We start from the raw sequence: 20,318 nt of genomic DNA, 5'->3' as shown, positions 1-20,318 counted from the left end.
CTACAGCACGGGGGCAACTTTTGCATATAGCCCACAAATTCTCAGTGGCATTTATGTCCAGGGAATTCCCTGGCCAATCAGGTACCTGTATTTGCTGCTCTGTCCTGAATTTCTTCACCACTTTTGATGTGTGACGGGGGACTAAGTCCTGCTGCAATATCCCTGTACCTTCAGGATACCTCTTTTCCAGCTCTGGAATAACTCTCTCTCGTAGAACCTCAATATATTGTGGTGAGCACATCATTCCTTCTATTGGCTGCAGGCTTCTGACACCATAATGATCAACTGACTTTTCCTGTTTGTTTTGAGTACGGGACTACGAGAAAGAGAGAAACCATACTTTGTTTCAATTAATTTGCACAAAGGTATATTATTTAGTTATTTTATTTATTAATTTTGTATAAAACCCTTCCTTTGTACATCTTGCTTGGAATTTTATAGTTATTTAAAAATGTTCTGTTTGCAGCTTTCATATTCCTTAATGCTGGCAGTTATAATGCAAGCAGTTCATACTTTTACAACAAATAACAGTGATGGCATTTTGTTACTCTCTTATTATGATACAGACTCATGCCTGGGCACCTACAAAGTCATGTTGTTAAATATGAGATGGTCCTGTTTCGAGGCCGTCTTTGAAAAATGTTTGGATGTGCAATTGCCTCACCTGCTTCCCGTTACAAGTCATATCCTCTTAGCTCTGTGACATCATCAAACTATCTGGCAACAGGAAGCTTAATCAAATGGTAAACATGGAAAGAACAGCAGTTTTATGGAGCTAGAGTGAGTTCTAAAATCTGTAATGACTTTCCAGAGATTTTCCCATCCTTTTGGATTGCGGTATCTGCAACAATTTAATGAGCAGTGTTAGAGCTGATAATGTATAAAGTGAGACTAACTTCATAACTAGATTAAAAGTTAATTGTACTTTTGGCTGAGCAAGTTCAGAAGATTTGCACGATGCAAATGATATGGCACTCACAAGGCATATTTTATCAGCCCAGAATCTTAAACAGATGCTGGTTTTTGTTAATTAGGGGCCTTGATTTTATACAAACAGGGTGCTATTTCATACATGCAGACAATCTCGTACATTATTTGCATGTATAAAGTGCCAGCTGAGATTAACTAAAAAGGGGTTCGATGCAGCTCCCTCTAGCACAATAAATTATTGTGGATTTAAACACACTTTCAGATTTGTTCAGTGACTTCAATTGGCAGACTACACATGCCAATAAATAAATATGGATGTGTTATGACAGTTCATTAATTTGGGGGCCTGTGAAGTTTCCCACTTCCACAATAAAAAGCAACTGATAACAGCTGGGCTCCAAAGTCATGAGATGAAAGGTAATGTATTTGCAGTAATCATTCTTATTTATTTAATGTTTGTTTTCTGCTGTGAAATTAGGTTAATGTGCATGTGGGAATAAAGCAGAGCGGAAACAAACAGGTTGTCTTCAGTTTGCAAATGGTCTGATGGCTGGAAGCATTTGATGAAATCTTGGGATTTATATTTAGGTTCTTTGAGAATGCCTTGCTTTAACTTTCTCTCATATGTTTTAATTATTTTTCCAGATCAACACAGTGCCACATAAGCATATTGCGTCAGAATTCGTATTTTTGAATGCTGCTTCCTCCAGCTGTTTAGTAGAGACCATTAAACAATTCTAGATTAAGACTGCAAACTTCAGGGTTCCAAGTCATTAAGAGACCCAAAATAGAGACCCAAAGCTCCATGTGTAGGATAAACTAGGCTCACCTTGTTAAATAATAACTTAAGAACTGCATTGGCACCCAGTATGCAAGCCTCTGGAACCACTAGTCACTTGAAACTGCTGCATGGTACTTGCCATCCAAGTCCACCTCTTTCCTTTCCTGCACATACACCTGCCAAGTGAGCAAATAATTTAAACCAATCAGTCTAGATGATCAACATCCAGTGCATCTATTCCCTGCTGCCTGCCAGTTGCAGAAAGAAATGAAAAAATCCTACTTGACCCCCAGTATAGAGACTAGTTAAGCTCACACTGCTTGAGGGAGAGCTGGGTGCCACATTCCAGAAGGCGAAGGGAGGTGGCGGCGAATGATTGGCTTTTAAATACCCTCCAAATGCCATTCATTATGTCAAGGATCAGGAACTTTGGCCCTCCAGATGTTGGTAAACTACAACTCCCATCATCCTTTTCCATTGGCCATATTGTCTGGAATACAGATGTATAGAGATAGATGTATCTGAATGTACGCGTTGACATTCTAGTAATCATCTGCTTAAGAATGGACATCAATCTGCAAACAAATGTTCTGAAACTCTGCGTACCTAAGACTGCAATCCTAACTTGGGTGTAAGCCCTACTGAACTCAACAAGGCCTACTTCTGAGTAAACATTGTTAGGATTGCATTTTAAGTCATTAACAAAAGTCCCCATACAAGAATGGGGCAGGGGCATATCTTTTTAATGGAGTGATACCACATCACTCTATTCCTAGCAGGAATAGGTGTATAGAACCACATTTGCAGATCTCTGTGTATTGCAGAGTTGGCCTGACAACAGGCCTGGTGCCTGAAGCCCGCTCCTCGTAGAATGTGTCTTTGGGGACCCCAAATCTTCTTGACACAGTGCATCAGGTTTGGGGCCCACATTCCCAGCATGTTCACACTCCTGTCTCAGCGCCATCTAGGCTGGATTGGCCATACTCACATAATGGAAGATGACAGGATCCCCAAGCTGGCTTCAGGCATCAGGCCCATTGGCGGACCAACTCTGCAATACACAGAGCTCTGCAAACATGACATGAAATCTGGCAACATTCACTCCTCTGTGTGGGAATCCCTTGCGGACTGTGTGAATTTTTCCTTTCTTCCAATCCTCAAATCAAGATGGTTTCCATATATCATCACCTTCATAAATAACATTGCTCTCTCCATCATTAATCTCGCAAAACTGTCGCTATTAAGTCCCTCTGTGGAGTTTCACCCACAATATATAAACAGCTCTATTTCTCTCTTTCTCCTCCCAGACTCAAGACCTCTGACAGAACTTCCCAATATGGCGACGGCATTTTTAACTGCGTCATTCCAAAGCTCTTATACATTCCATGCTCTTCTTAAAACATGCTTTGGTTCAAAAGTTTATCTCCACACAGCCTTAAATCCACAGCTTAAGTCCTTAAAACGACATTTCTGACTCGTGAGGGGAGGGGATTCTTGTTTAATCACATAAGGAAAGAAAGTTTTTCCCCTTCCCCCATCAGTCATTTGCCATACCGTATCTTGGCGTATCTTCTCATGTTTTATTCTTGTCTTGTTTTATCAGAGATCTCTTCTGTTAGCAGTCTTTACTCCCCCTCTTTCCTTGAAATATGTGCATTCCTTCATCCAAATTGTTTCTTTTGAAGTTCTTGCAGCTAGTGGCGCGGATCAGGGACGGCGTCCAGGAGCGCTGGAATCCCACAGGAGGGCTTTGTGCCTAGTGCCCCCATCCCCACTAATTCGGGGGTCGTATAGGGCACAGCAGGCAAGGGCAGCCCCCCCACCATCCTGGGGGGGGAGGCTAATTACTCCCACCATAGCCTCCAAATTACCTCGTGTGGGTCGGAGAGATGTTATTGTCAACCATCTTCCGATGCGCCCCCTAGTGGCCTGCCCTGTTGGTATCTTTTCATTCAGCAGCCTAACAGCCCATGTATAGAAGCTGTTCTTTACCCTGTTGGTGTGACTAATCATGTTTCTATATCTTCTGCCTGAGGGCAGGAGATCAAGAAAGTGCCGGCCAGGGTGTGAATCATCCCTGAAAAATTTCCTCACTCTCCTGAGGCAATGTTCTTCCGCTATTTCATCCAGTGGATTCACGGGACAGCCCATAATATCTTGTGCTGTATTCAACACCCTCTGTAAGCACTTCCTATCAGATGATGTCAAACCAGCATACCACACTGTGATGCAGTATGAAAGGACACTTTCTATATTGCTAGGAAAGGTGGTCAAACTCAAAACAGAACAGAAGGTAGAATTACAAGAGGAATTGGATTTGTTTTCTGGGCCATTGATTTTCATGTTTGCAATGCACACAAAATCTAGCCAATAGGACCTGCTTGTTTTGATGTTTGTTAAGAAATGCTCTATGCTCAGAGCTGGAGTACTTGAAATATTAGAAATGGCTGGCTATTTACAGTTGACCTCGTGTTAGAATATATCAATATCCGCTATGTATTTCTTTCCCTTTTTATACTCACGATGATATCAGAACATTTAATGTTGTTTGAAGAGTATTCCATTAGCCTGGTGCATTAAGAATGTCATCCCACTAGCTTTGAACAAAACAAACATACCTGTAATGAAAGTTATGATAAGAGGCTCTTGGAGGCAACATCAAAGGATTTCCATGGCTACTGAACACTGGCCATAGCATTTGAGCCAGCTCTGCCGACTGATGGAAGTTCGCAAATAACTGGCTCAAAATCCTCGTTTTTATTACAAGTGAAGCACATACATTGCTCATAATGAATGATTTGTACTTTAAGCTGCTATCCTGTTTCTGTACTTGCACAGCCGCCATTCACTGTTGGCACATCCTCAAAACCTGATTAAATTAATTTCTTGCTCAGTAAGAAACTGGGCTTCCTTCCTGACAGCTTCATTCTAGTCTAGCCTTGGGCCATGTTTACACCATGCATCTGGACATGGGTGGCAATGTGCTCTTAAACCACTGAGCCTCTGGGGCTTGCCAATCATAAGGTCAGCAGTTTGAATCCCTGCGACGGGATGAGCTCCCGTTGCTCTGTCCCAGCTCCTGCCAACCTAGTAGTTCGAAAGCATACCAGTACAAGTAGTTAAATAAGTACTGCTGCGACAGGAAGGTGAATGGCGTTTTGGTTCACTCTGGCACTCATCATGGTGTCCCGTTGTACCAGAAGCTGTTTAGTCATGCTGGCCACATGACCTGAAAAAACTGTCTGTGGACAAACTCGGCTCCCTCAGTCTGAAAGCGGAGATGAGCACCACACCCCATACAGTAGTTGAATTCGACTTGACTTATCCCTCTAGGGATCCTTTACCTTTACCTTTTTCTTTTCACCATACATTTAAAGCATCATGATACCACTATAAACAGTCATGGCTTCCCTTGAAGAATTCTGGGATCTGGCATTTGTTAAGGGTGCTGGGAGTTATTAGGAGACCCCAATTCCCCTCAAAGAGCCACAATTTCTAGAGTGGTTTAATTCCCCTTCATAGGGAACTCTTGCAGAGGTTTTGTAAGTTGCTGGAAGAGGGGAGCATAAAAAAAATATATGTGTAGCAGCTGGTGCATGCATTTATTTATTTATTTATTTATTTATTTATTTATTTATTTATTTGGACACCCAAAAGCTCAAGAGTGAAAACATTTCTGCAAACTAGTCAAAATGCTTCAACAGATCCTTAGAACATTGCTTTGCTCATCACTGCTGCAGAATTGGAATGTCCCAAATTAATTTTTCACTGTTGAATGTTACTAAACCCTGGAGGGAAAGGGGTTTTCCAAACCTAGGAAGTAGCTCCCATGAACACCTTGCCATCCCTTGCTGATCTGAGTTGCTCTGTGGAGGGTATCATTAAACGTGTGGTTTTGTGTAGAGATTTTGACAGGTTGTTACCCATCTACCCTGCCAGTTCATCTATCTTGGGTTCCCTGTAAATGAGGGAGACCTCGCAACAGTAAGAGGACCATAGGAACCAAATCCTAGGGGCGGATGTCTCTTTGTCCCCCAATAAAATATTTGAGGGGGCCAGCCCCTCCCCCCAAGTTGATGGGCATTTCCATTCAAATGGTGTGCACACACCACGTCTTGTGATTGATTATGCCGGGTGGGGCTTACCTGCACCCCAATATTTTCTTCAAGTTGGCACCCCTGAAGAGGACATCTGGCTGCCACTGAGAGCCCTATCTTACTATCATGACATCTAGTGCAACGTGTGAGGTGTGTCTTGTCTTCCACCCTTCAACCATCTTATGTGGGGAAACTAGCCCTTGACCACTTTGCCTTGAGAATTGGCCCCATCTCTATTTGCTGCGAAGAGATTAATCATGTTGATATAAAATATGATTACCCCATTTCTTGGTGGGGGGAGGGAAGGAAACTGACATTTTAACAAGAACCTTCCTTTCTGCTAATTGCTATTACTGTTTCTCCCCAGGCTGTTCTCACTCTCAGCCCACGTAGGAAGTCTGATGATTTTCAAATTAAGCTATAATGGGTAGAAATTTAAAGCACAAAAAGGAGAGGAGATGAGACAGAAAAGCATTCTGACTGTTAGAAATCTTGGCTGGAAATATGTCAAGAAGGGTTGCATTCTGCATCTGAGTATATATATATATATATATATATATATATATATATATATATGAGAGCCAGTGTGGTGTAGTGGTTAAGAGTGGAAGATCCGTAATCTGGGGAACCGGGTTCGTGTCTCTGCTCCTCCACATGCAGCTGCTGGGTGACCTTGGGCTAGTCACACTTCTCTGAAGTCTCTCAGCCCCACTCACCTCACAGAGTGTTTGTTGTGGGGGAGGAAGGGAAAGGATAACGTTAGCCACTTTGAGACTCCTTTGGGTAGTGATAAAGCGGGATATCAAATCCAAACTCCTCTTCTTCTTAAGTGAACGTAGCATATTTCTCTACAAACGCCCATGTGGTGTTGAATCTGGTACAAAGTTCATCGCTCCACAATGAAGGTGTAGACAACCTGCAGCCATTCAGATGTTGCTGCGCTAAAACTCCCTTGATCAGGCTGGCTGATGGGAGGTGGAGTCCAAAAAGAGCCCCTGAACCTGTCATCATAGAATTGAAGAGTTGGAAGGGACCCCATGCGTCATCGATGTCAACACCCTGCAATACAAGAATCTCAACTAAAGTAGCCATGACAGATAGCCATCCAACCTCTGCTTAAAAAACCTCAAAGAAAGGAGGGTTTCATCACCTCCCAGGGGTCTCCTTTCCAATGTCGAACAGCTCTTACCATCATAAAGTTCTTCTGGAATCTCCTTTCTTGTGACTTGAAACCATTGAGTACTGAAACCAATACTCATTTTGAAATGAACTTTTGGGGTTCTTAGAAGGATGATTTAAATGAGAGGTGAGCTTCTAACCCCTCTCCTGATCCATTATCCAGCCCATTGAGTCTCCTAAGAAGAACCCATGGTGCAGCATGTCAGGAGGAAAACAGAAGCAGGAAGGAGGAGGAGGAGGAGGAGGAGGAGGGGGGAGAGAGAGAGAGAGAGAGAGAGAGAGAGATATCATGGGTAGGCAAACTAAGTCCTGGGGGCCAGATCCGGCGCAATCGCCTTCTAAATCTGGCCCACATGTTTTTACATACGTAGAATGTGCCCTTTTATTAAAAATGTATCTCTGGGTTATTTGTGGGGCACAGGAATTCACTCATTTCCCCACCCCAAATATAGTCGGGGCCCCCACAAGGTCTGAGGAATATTGGACTGGCCCCCTTCTAAAAGAGTTTGCTGACCCCTGTGATAGATGATAGATAGATAGATGATAGAAAGATCCTTTTCACTTTTGCTGCTACCACCAGAAAGAAAGGAGTTCATTTCCAGATCAGTCAGATGCCTTTGGGCATTTGCTGCTGGTTTCTATTCCTGGGAAACTGAAATAGTCTCATCAAAACTCTTTTGGCTTCTTATGAAATTCTTCAGAGGAAACCTCAAAACTCATGTCAAGTGTTGCTTTTGGTGAAATCAAGTGGTATGCATGAGGACTGCCCCTCCCCATTAATTTTATTAATCCCATCCAAACGGTTCTGGTGTCAATGAATTCCCCAGGTTTATGCAAAGGAGGTTTGCTGTTTCCTTCAAGAACTTTGGGGGCTATTTTGATTTAGTCTTGCACTGCTGAACTGAGAGAATAGTAGTTGGAACTTCAGCATTTAAGGCCAGAGATAAGGGATCTGTGTCCCTTTCCAGATGCTGAAGGACTTCAACTCCCAGCATTCTTGATAATGGTTTGGGTTTGTTGAGGCTGCTGGGAGTTGGTTTCTAACAACATCTGGAGAGCCACAGGTTTAGGGGAAAGCCATTAGAAGTGTCTTGGGTTTTCAATTTTGCAATATTCTTTTCAATGGAAATCTATCTTAAGTACAGCACAGTTTTATTCCACACAAATAAAGGAGTGCTTTTGTAGTACGGAAACTAAGGACAGGAGCTGTGAAGTTACAGATTCTTGGTTCAGATATGAGCTCAGTGATGAACACAGTGGGTGTCCACAAATAAGCTACCATCTCTCGACCTTAGCATCTCATTGCTTGAAATCTATGATATAGGGGGGAAACTGATCTGCCTTCCTGGGTATGGGGAAGACTTGATATGCTTTAAAAGCATGCTGAGTGCAGTGGGTCGGATCCAAGTCTAGTCCTACTCAGAGTAGACCCATCAGATTTCTTGGACATGACTAATTTAAATTCATTCATGTCAGTGGGTCTGCTCTGAATAAGACTATCATTAAATCCAACCTTATATGTTGCTTTTGCACATGCTTGGGACAAACAAATTGCTACTAATTGTCACAACTCTGCTTTTAGGTTTATTTTTTGAGAACTTGGAAAGAAACCACTCCATCAAATTATGTTCATCTTTAATATTCACAAAGGATATGCCTAAGCAGTTCAAATAATTAGAGGTTCATCCCCTAGAAAGCCTTTAAAGGGATGCACACATTATATTGTATTTCTGCACCACTGCAACGATTTGTGTACCTGGTCAACGCTGTTTTTAATCATTTCCAAGCCCAAATTATCTTGTGGCTCAGCTTATTTTCTCAGGGGGGTAGCTAGTGGGATGAGGAAGTGGATGTGATGTGCGCCTTAAACTTTGACAGCTTTTCCATTTCTGTTTAGTTTTGCAAGTGGCATATTATTTACTTGTTAATTTCTCATGAGCCCAGGTTGCAATAACTTTGGATGAAGAACACAGCCCCCCCCCCCTGCTCATGAGGAATTTGCAAGCAACTAATATACTACACTGAAAGAAAATACTTGAACTGCCTCATAGGTGAATTGCCACCTGTTCCCTCAAGGGATGGGGATGAAGAGAAGTTATAAAGTTATTTTAATGTAAGCTCGGGATATTTGAATTTTTATCTCCTGCACTGAAAATAACAGAAAGCCTTAATCACATTTTGACCTTGCATTTTTGGATGCTCCTTTTCCCTCCCCACATCTGAATAATTGCAACTCGCATATTTGAACCTGGTACCTTATTTATTGAAACTCGCACGCTGTTTTTTCCAACAATTCTCAAACATAATAAACACAAGTGTTGCGTCCCTGAATCAGGGCAAAGTTGGTGTCTATGTGCTGTGATGATGATAATAATAATAATAATAATAATAATAATAATAATAATAATAATATATTATTTATACCCCGTCCATCTGGCTGAGTTTCCCCAGCCACTCTGAGCGGCTCACGTTCAAGTGTTAAAAACATTACAGCATTAAATATTAAAAACTTCCCTGAACAGGGCTGCCTTCAGATGTCTTTTAAAGATAGAATAGCTGCTTATTTCCTTCACATCTGAAGGGAGGGTGTTCCACAGGGCAGGTGCCACTACCGAGAAGGCCCTCTGTCTGGTTCTCTGTAACCTCACTTCTCGCAGGGAGGGAACCGCCAGAAGGCCCTCGGCGCTGTATCTGAGTGTCTGGGCTGAATGATGGGGGTGGAGACGCTCCTTCAGGTATACAGGACTGAGGCCGTTTAGGGCTTTAAAGGTCAACACCACCACTTTGTTTTTTTTATAATAATATTTATTTAAAAAATTGTTTAAACAGTAAGAAAACATACGAAATAACATATAATTTTTCAGTATCCACATTTCATTCACCTCATTGGACTTCCTCACAACTCTCATTCCTGCATTCCAAAATCTCAAACTTTACCCAGCAATTTATTACCTTGTTTCAATTCTTATAATATAATTTTCCAATATTATATCCCTAATTTTAGATAATTTAGATCCCGACTTTAAAAACTTAATTTTAACATAGTATTTATCCAAAATTTATCTTTTCTTTTGATTACATTTATCTTCATATTCCTTTTAACTAGCTTATTGGTGCCGTATTGTTGCTAATCTTATATCTTTCTTAACATTCATACAGTTTACAGTGTTTTTGTAAATAGTCCTTAAATTTCTTCCAATCCTCCTCCACAACTTCTTCTCCCAGGTCTCGGATTCTGCCAGTCATTTCCGCCAGTTCCATATAGTCCATCAGTTGCATCTGCCATTCTTCCAGTGTGGGCAAATCTTGGGTTTTCCAGTATTTAGCGATGAGTATCCTTGCTGCTGTTGTTGCAACAACACCAACACTTTGAATTGTGCTTGGAAATGTACTGGGAGCCAATGCAGATCTTTCAGAACCAGTGTTATGTGGTCCCGGCAGCCACTCCCAGTCACTAGTCTAGCTGCCGCATTCTGGAATAATTGCATGGCCATGAAGATGCCTTTGGGATACTCACAAGCTGAGTAAAAGGCCCACCTAGTTCAAAATCCTGTTCTCACAGTGGCCAACCAGATGCCCATAGCAAGTCCACGAGGAGGACCTGAGCACAACAGGGCTTTCCCCACTTGCAATTCTCAACAACTGATGATCATAGGCACACTGCCCTCCAAAGTGGAGGTGTGTGCTGGGCCCAGGGGTAACCCTTGAAATGCGATCCAGGACCAGTCCACTAGGAGTCAGTCTGACAGGGCCAAGGCAGGAAACCAGGCAAGGAAAGGTACAGGATCTCAGGCAGGATCTAGCATACAGCAATATTGCTCCCGTAACTTGGGGCGGGGGTCCGACAGCCTTTTATCTTTGTCGGGGAAATGGCCAGTCCTGATCCCCCAGCGACTCACCTCCCTGTTTCGCCCAAAGGCGAGCGCTCCTCCTGCGAGTACTCAGGTCTCTCCTTCTCTCAGACCTTAGTCTCTGCAGCTCGGGAGACGTCGGTGGGTTACTAGACCCAGGGGCCACCTCAGCCTCCCCTGACCCAACGGGTAGTGGAGCAGCTGTAAGTGATGGCCCAGCTAGAGGCAACAAGGTAATCCCCGCATCTGGTGCCAGGGCAGGCTCAGGCCCCTGACTCGGCCCAGCTGGTGCTTGTTGTAGGGGAACCTCTGCAGACAGGGACTCTTCAGGATCAGGCCCCAGACTGGGTTCAGATGATGCCTGAGGCAAAGGACCCAGAGCAGACTGAGTCTCCTCTGGTTCCAAGTCCGAGCCCAAGTCCCAGGCCATCACAAGATGGAACATACCCACTATGACTGCTAGCAGCCATTAATAATAGCCTTATCCTCTAAAAGTTTTTTAATCTTCTTGGAATGCCACCTAAATTGGTGTTCATCTTGCGGAAATGAATTCTACAACTTAACTATGTGCTGTGTGAAGAAGTCCGTCCCTCCCTTTTTGAGTAATCCAAAATGTATAGGGCGGTGTATAAGTTGAATAATAATAATAATAATAATAATAATAATAATAATTATTATTATTATTATTATTATTACATTTATATGCATAAGATTTTTCCCCCAATGTAAATTTGTCTGTAGACATATTGTGGGTCAAATTTACATTGGGGAAATTATTATTATTATTATTATTATTATTATTATTATTATTATTATTCAACATACACTGCCTTATACCTGGAGGTCTCAGGGCGGGTCACAACAAGACCACAATATATAAAATCAAACCAAAAGCAGTAACCCAATACTGCCCCCCCCAAAAAAAGAGCCACATTCTAAAAGGGTATTGGATGTCAATAAGATCAACCAAAGACCTGGTTAAAAAAGAACGTTTTTGTCTGGTGCCTAAAGGTGTATAATGAAGGCACCAGGCAAACTTCCCTGGGGAGAGCATTCCACAGACGGGGGGGGGGCACTGCAGAGAAGGCCCTGCTCTCATGTTGCCACCCTCCGGACCTCTTGTGGAGGAGGCACACGAAGGAGGGCCTTAGAAGATGATCTGCCCTATCTGTTAGAGATATTACTACCACTTAGATTTATTAGTTGCTTGTTGCCAAAATCACCAAGTGACCTACATTTTAAAGCATAAACATGAATGCATCAAATATTCATATGGAATTTTAACCTTCTCAAACAAACAACTACGATTCTCACACACAGAGACAAACACGCCGCAACGGCCACAGGAAGCTGTGGGATCATGGTAACAGGACAAGCCCCTCAAATGCCCGGGGGGCAGGAGGTGAGTAAATATGCCTGGTGCTTAAATATGTCAGTGCTTAAATATGTTAAATTTGCCACGTGGGCCTCGCCAGGGAGAGCATTCCACAGATGGTGGCTATGGGTGAAAGGGCCTGCTCCTTTGGCAACACCCTCTGAAGCTCCCTTGGTAGGCAGCGGTGCTTGAGAAGAACCTCAGAAGACGATTTAAATGTCCATGTATGTTCATATTATAAGGGATGCGGGTGGCACTGTAGGTTAAACCACAGAGCCTTGGACTTGCCGATCAGAAGGTCGCGGTTCGAATCCCTGCGACGGGGTGAGCTCCCGTTGCTCGGTCCCTGCTCCTGCCAACCTAGCAGTTCGAAAGCACATCAAAGTGCAAGTAGATAAATAGGTACCACTCCGGCGGGAAGGTAAAAGACATTTCCGTGCGCTGCTCTGGTTTGCCAGAAGCAGCTTAGTCATGCTGGCCACATGACCTGGAAGCTGTACTCCAGCTCCCTTGGTCAATAAAGCGAGATGAGCGCCTCAACCCCAGAGTGGTTCATGACTGGACTTAACTGTCAGGGGTCCCTTTACCTTTACCTTTATGTTCATATTAGGAGAGGCATACCAAGAGATACTGGGCTCCTCAGCCATGAAGAGCTTTATAGGTCAAAACTAGGGTGCTGAATTGGACTTGGAAGCACATCCCATAATCTTGTATCTTGTTTCGTATGTTAATGAATGTTTATGTTTTACCGTAGAATCTGTTGACTGGGATGAGAGATTTGTTTGCATTGTTCCTGATCAGACATTTCTGAAGCAGAGAGGAAAACAGCTTTCCAACATCATTCTTTAATAAGATGACTAGGTAAACCACCTGTGCCCTTTTAAAATAATCAAAAACAAAAACCCAGTAACATCCGCTCTGTTATGGCTTGTCTATTTTACTTCACATATTATAATGGTCTGTTTACAGCAATTTATAGGGAAGTTGATTTTCCCCTGGTGTCAGTACTCTAAGGAATCAGGCATTGTTGTACTGGAGTAATGTGATGCTTTCTGCAGGAGACCATTGCCCTCTCCATCATCTAACCAGGACCTAAAGAAAACCTCCCTGGATCATACAAGGGTCTATCTCAGGGGTGACTCACCTGAGACCCTCAAGATGTTGCTGGACTACAACTCCCATCATTCCTGACTTATGCAGACTAGGGCTGATGGGAGTTGGAGCCCAGCTACATCTTGAGGGTCACAGGGTGTACCCCACTCCAGGTCTGTCTATTCCTGCGTTGTTTCCAACTGCAGATATCTTGGGATGGTTCCTGAGCAGGCAAATTACACCGATGGACATTCCTTATTTGCCCCCCAAATGCCACATGCCTGCTTTTCCAGTGTGTGCCTCATGTTCTATGATTTCCCTTTTTTGCACAAACATCTTCATCTCCAAATACTCTGAACGTGTCCCAGTTCTTGCAAATAATTTTAGCTCTGTGATTCCGGTGACCTTAGAGCGAGCGAGCGGGGGAAAAAAAATGAAATGTTCCTTCCATATGAGCCTGCATAAATATTTCATATCTCTTAAACAACAGGATATGATTTCTTCAAGGCAGGAGAGAAGAGTGTGAGGGATCTATTTTAGAAAGAAATGTAATCATTTCCCATTTCCCTCTTAGCTACGCTGGGCATGATGCATTGACTTGGAGGAGCTGCGGCGATGGAACTGATACAGAGAATGTGGCCCGCTTTGTATTCTGGGGTGCAACAGACCGAAAGTGCAATAAAAGAGACTTGAATCAACATTGTACCATTTTTGAAAGGATGTGCTTTTTATCAGAAAACAGTGTGTGCTTTTCATGTCTGTTAGAATGGCTGGATCCTTATCTCCTTTTATCGGGTAAAATAAAGCCATTTTAGTATTTGCAGGTGCCTTGCATTGTTCTGTGTAAACAAACCTCCCGCTTCTCAATGAGAAGCCATGTTTCTCGGTTTTTATCGGATTCCATCTTCACAGTGAAAGAGGGATGCCGGCGGAATTAAACAATGCTCAGAGGGGGTTTGCAGCTTGGTAGCGTGGTTTGAGGCAAGCCCACGCCCACAACTGGTGAATGGAAAAGACAATTCAGAAGGGACGGCAATTTGCTGCATATTGGCCTCTACTGTCAATCGCCTCTCCTAGGCAGTGTAAACCAAATGCGGTAATTTGCTACATTCCAAGTTCCATTGTGTGTGTTTGTTTTTATTTAATCAGAGCTAAATGATATTACGCGAAGTTTCCTTTGCCCTCCTGAGGAATCTAGATTCAACACTTTCTGAGTGGCTCGATGCCGGAGACAGAAGAAAGTGTAACCATAGTGATGGAATGGAAATGATTTCCTTTGTTCTGAAGGCTTCAATATCCAACAGACATTACAGTTTTCAAGGTCAAAAATATATTAAGAGATAAAAATTAAAGGGAAAAAATGTGCTAGCTTAGCGACAAAAGCTAATTTAGTTTATGCATTATAAATTATGTTTAAAATGACTAGAATGGGATTTCTCAGCAAGAACTAAATGTGTGGTTTCGCAAAACTAATTTCCAGAGATGAATGTGATTATGGAATTTAGCGTTTAAAAGCTTTTTCAAGCCATCAGAGGAAATGGCAAAGCTATCAATTATACAACTTTTTAGTGGGGCCTCTTGTCAGAAATATCCTGGTATTTTTAGCCCGCTCCTTGGCATTTACTAAATTAAGGATGTCTGCAAACAAATCAGCTAATTGGAATGTTATTTAATTAAATAAAACTTGGTGTCAGTGAGCCTTAGCTGGGCTATTAACCACTGCAGGGAATCTTGTTCAGTGGAAGAGCAGTTCTGAGAGAGCCCAGGCATGGTGAGAGTCGTGCCTTTTCACTGAGCCAAAGCCCTCTGGAACCGTACCCAGCTGCTTGGTATATGGGTGGGTTGACAATTTGCCATCCGTATAACATCTTGCTAAGTTGTTTGCTTGCATTGCATTTCCTCTTAGTGGGTTTGTGTGGTTCTTCACAAACCCAGAGTAGATCGCATTTACACTGTGAATTGCATTCAGTGCGGGGCTAAGGTAAGTACCGTATTTTTTGCTCTGTAAGACTCACTTTTTCCCTCCTAAAAAGTAAGGGGAAATGTGTGTGCCTCTTATGGAGTGAATGCAGGCTGCGCAGCTATCCCAGAAGCCAGAACAGCAAGAGGGATTGCTGCTTTCACTGTGCAGCAATCACTCTTGCTGTTCTGGCTTCTGAGATTCAGAATATTTTTTTTCTTGTTTTCCTCCTCCAAAAACTAGGTGCTTCTTGTGGTCTGGTGCATCTTATAGAGCGAAAAATACGGTAAATGTTCCATCAACACAAGGCTTTCTCCTTGTGCGATGCAACATTATCCTACATTTCTCAACCTGTGCAACCCTTAAATCTGTCCCAGAGTTTCCCCCAACCCCTGGGAGCAGAATTGAGGATAGACACACGGGAAGGAGGGGAGCGAAATCCTCTAGCGCTGGGGCTCATCTTTGCATTAGCAGAAAAGGTCAGTTGAATGCTACTGCATACATTTGAAGCACAAGAAATCCCAGGAATTGTAGTTTGCCCCTCACAGAGCTACAGTTCCCAGCACCCTTAACAAATTATTCTTCCCATGATGCTTTGGTGGGAAGCTATGCACTTTAAATATGCTTTAAATATACTGTGTGAGTAGAGTGGTCAGAGTCTCTGATCACGAAGGCAGGACAATTCTACCAGTCATTCAGGATACCTGAGGAATTTAAGCATGGCCAATTTGGATCTGCACCAAGCTGCTCCACATCTCTGAACAAGGTGAAGACCAGGACTCAGCTGTTTGCCAGATTCCATACTTTAGAAATAAAGCACACTTTTTATGCATCGAAATATATTTGGCAAAGCCTGTTTAGAAACAGATAGAAATGCAATTTTGTGGGGGGGGGGTGTTGTTTTTTAATAAAAAAATGCAGATCAGAAACAGGATGGAATGGACTTGTACAAAAGGAAAATGGGCTGAAAATTAGATGATTCAGTTATTTTTACTGTTCACTCAATTTTATTCCAAATTCTCTTTGAAATGGCTTTGCTCTCGTGGAGCTACGTATATATGAACAAGCTGATAAAACAAAATTATTTTTGAAGTGGAAAAGGGACGAAACACCACTAAAAAGAGAAAGGGGTGTTTTGTTCGTGTGTTCTCCTTCCAGTTTTTATTTTATTATCAGTTTTAGTGAAGTGAAAGAACAGTACAAGGTTGACCGCCTATTAATCAAACAAAGCTGCAATAAAACATGGGGTGCTTTCCCCCATTTGAAATCTAAAAACCATTTGCATGTTCCTCAACAGTGTGGCAGTTTAGATGCATAATGAACTCACTCTTGCGATTCCTTGTCTCTGATGAAAGGAACAGTGATGAGTTTGTGGATCTTGTCCACATTCTAAAACCTAACTGTCACCTTATCCTCAGAAACGATTAACATAGACACCATTTCTTGGTCTCTTTACCCCAGAGGAATAAAATTGGCTAATTGCCATACAGATGGTTCTAGACTTTTACTGAGTTTGAGTTACAAAATAACATCCCATGGGAGTTACTTAGAGAAGTTTAATGACTGAAGGACGGATCGGTCCCTGGTTCAGCAAGGGGGCCTTGAATGATCTAGTCTGTCTCATCCATCACCAACAATACTGGAATAATCCCAATTTCCTTTATATGGTTGTAGCAAGGATCACCCAAATAATGTTTCTGAAGGAGTGAGGGACAAGTCTACCCACTTCAAAATCTAAACTCAGAAAGATCTCAGTTAAAACATTTTCCACAAATGGTTTTTTTTCTTTTTATTATATCAGAGCTCATTCCAAAGTTTGGCCCGTTGCCGTTCTCATGAAATTACCTGAAGGAAAATGAAGACCAGTGGCTTCCTTACAAGCCTCCTTGTTGCTGACTTTATCTTCTTTCGCAAATGTACCTGTCACTGATAGTGCCAATAAAGGAGCTCACAGTTCAGAAGACGATGACATAGGTCTTCATATGCGGCTGGCAGATACTGCAGCAACATCCTGGCTACTGGGGCCTTGGGAAATAGAGTTTCCAAGGACTCCTTCAGTTCCCAGGACTGAAAAAGACAAGGGGAAACCTCTGGTTCCAACACTCTGTCATCATTCTGGGGATCTCGGAAGCAGTGGGAATAGAACTCCTCCCAAAGTTCAGAACTGGCATCAAAGTACCTTTCTGACAGCCCAAGACGTCTCTTGTCCCAACCCTTCACTGGAGAAGGAGGCAAGTACAGGAGTGTGCTTCAGACCAGAGACCTGCTGAGATCTTGGAAGAGCAACTGCAGCCAGCTCCACTATAAAACCCTTTAGTTGAAACGTGACACCTGCTGGTCTACTAGCAATGTAGGAAAGTCCCTGTCCTCTTGCAACTCATCTCCTCCTCCTTATGTGTGCTGGACAGCTCCTGTTCTGGTCCAGGCTCCTCCTGCATAAGTCATTTGCGTGGCGAGTTCCCAACCCCCCCCCCCAGGTGGAAAAAATGACACATGACACAATTATTAAGGTTAATGGGCTAAAAAAGGCCACAACTTTATTGGTTACAGGTGAAGAGCAGTATTGGCTTAGACATTGGTCCTAACCGACTATATCCGACTCCAGCCCGTCTGCTTGAAGTCCAGGAAGGGTTAACCACCAGTAGGGGGAGTCCTGCTGATGCACATCAATTAGGAACTCCCCCGGGGTCACCGCTAGGGGGTGTGCCTTGGGCCCTCACCTCCTTAGGCTTTGGACAGGGCCACTCCCCCCGGAATCCTTTAACAGATTACCCTTCAATATGTGGGGCAGGTGATGGCGTTACCTCCCCTCTTCCATCTACAGAACAATACCAATGCCTAACCGCCAATACCCAGAAAGTTGTGACGATTTGCTACGAGGTAGGCGAAAACCAAGTGGCTGGTGCCAATTTGCCAAGTGGAAAAATTCACACCAGGCCCCTCAACGGTGACCAACCAAGGTCCATAGCAAGGTCAAGGAACAAAAGCTTTATAGGGCGGGAGGGTGGGAAAAAGCAGGAACAGCTGGCAGCTGGCAAAGAGGAAGCTCCCCGGCCGCATCCTGCCTTAAATAGGGCAAGCCACATCCCCAAAGCCAGCCGATTGGCCGGCCAGGGGATGATGCAGCCGGGAATTCCCCCAATCGTGCGGGGCCGCCTCCGCCCCTGCGCATGTTGAGGGGCCGTGAAGCCCGCAACCCCACCTCCTCAAGCGGAAGTGGCTTTCTCCTACCCTGCTATCCTGATTCAGTTGAACACTTTGATTCCTTCAGTGCATAGCTTCTGATTCGATTCTCTCCATGTGGGTAATAGGATTCAGAAAAGTGTATTTTTTTAAAAAAAAAGATCTAGATACGCACACATTCTTCATGGCTTTGTGAGTGGTGGAATTAGATGCTCCATATACGCTTCTTTCAAGGTGCTCATCTTAAAGGGCTCCTAATTCATGTATGGTTTTGTCATGTTAACTGCCAGTACTTAGCCAGATAAGATGTTAGATAATATAGTGGTTTTTAGTGCACTCTAAACACAGCTTGTAAAAGCCCTACATTCTTTGGGCTCAATAAGAGAAATGGGAAATGCAAGTACCTAATCCTTTCATGGTTTAATTAAAGTAGCTCTCCTGCATTCAAATCATTTGCCACTGTTCTTATCTGTTAATCCCAGGATGAATGCCGGGATGGGGGAGGGGCCACGAGGAGAGAGAATTTGACCCCAGAGAGTCCCTCTTTGCTTTCTATTTCTGCTCTCCTCCTTTATGCAGAGTCAGTGTATGTGGAGGCACAAAAAATTTCCACACTCAAGTTATTTGCTACTTTATTTCTTATTAGTGTTGTTAATAAATCAATAAAATCAACTATTAGTGAATTATTATCACTCATTAATATGTATCTATTTATTTGTTTATTTGCTTGCAAATGTTTTCTATGCCACCTTTCAGGGCAATACAGTACAGTCATACCTCAGGTTACATATGCTTCAGATTACATACGCTTCAGGTTACAGACTCTGCTAACCCAGAAATAGTGCTTCAGGTTAAGAACTTTGCTTCAGGATCAGAACAGAAATCGTGCTCCGGCGGCAGCAGGTGGCCCCATTAGCTAAAGTGGTGCTTCAGGTTAAGAACAGTTTCAGATTAAGAACGGACCTCCGGAACGAATTAAGTACTTAACCCGAGGTACCGCTGTATATAAATGAAGCATAAAAACTAAAACATCTGATTTCAGCAAAAAAACTAAACCCTAAGCCTTTCAAAAACAATTTCAAAACCCAGCTCATCTTTCTTTCTTTTAAACAATCAGTTAAAACCAAGGAATAATTTAAAACCCAGCACTAGTATAAACCATTACATAAACAACAACAACTGAAGTAATCCCCAACTAAAAGTGGTAAGAACAAATAGATTTAGAAGGCTCCCTTAAAAGGAAATACTGGTGGTTCGAAACATACCTGTATATCCCTTGAGAAGGAGTTCCACAAATGTAGAACCACCACTAAGAAGGCCATTTCTCTACAGCCTCCCTTACGATGCTGTAATTGACTCACAATCTATTGAGGTTAAATCATTATTTATAATTATTGTGAAACAAATATAATGGATAATACAATGCATATTGGGGAAAAATAAATATGAATATAGCACTGGGCACTAGATACTAATGAATGGGAATAATACTGTAGCTTCTGACTTGCTACTCTTAGATAGAATATGAGAGACATCAAACACTAGTCTGGCATCTGCCATGCTTCTCTTCAGGTTTGCTCTCTGTCTGCCCAGAACCCTGTTCGTTTCTTTTAAGGCATGGGACAGATCTGGGCTACAAGCCGGCCTTTAATTCCTCAGATGTCTGTTGTGTGCCCATTCTGATTTGTCATCATGGAATTTTAGTGTGAAACAGAATGAAAAACACAAGCAACAAAACACACACACACACACACACACACATACAGCCAATGCAACAAGATCAGGAATAAATAAACTCAATAATTTGGACAATGATCACACTAACTATGTCTAGATCTACACAGCTATAAAAAATGCTCCATAAAACAGC

Source organism: Podarcis melisellensis, assembly GCF_964234715.1.
Source record: "Podarcis melisellensis genome assembly, chromosome: 17".
Classification (NCBI taxonomy): domain Eukaryota; kingdom Metazoa; phylum Chordata; class Lepidosauria; order Squamata; family Lacertidae; genus Podarcis; species Podarcis melisellensis.
This window is presented reverse-complemented; position numbering follows the sequence as displayed.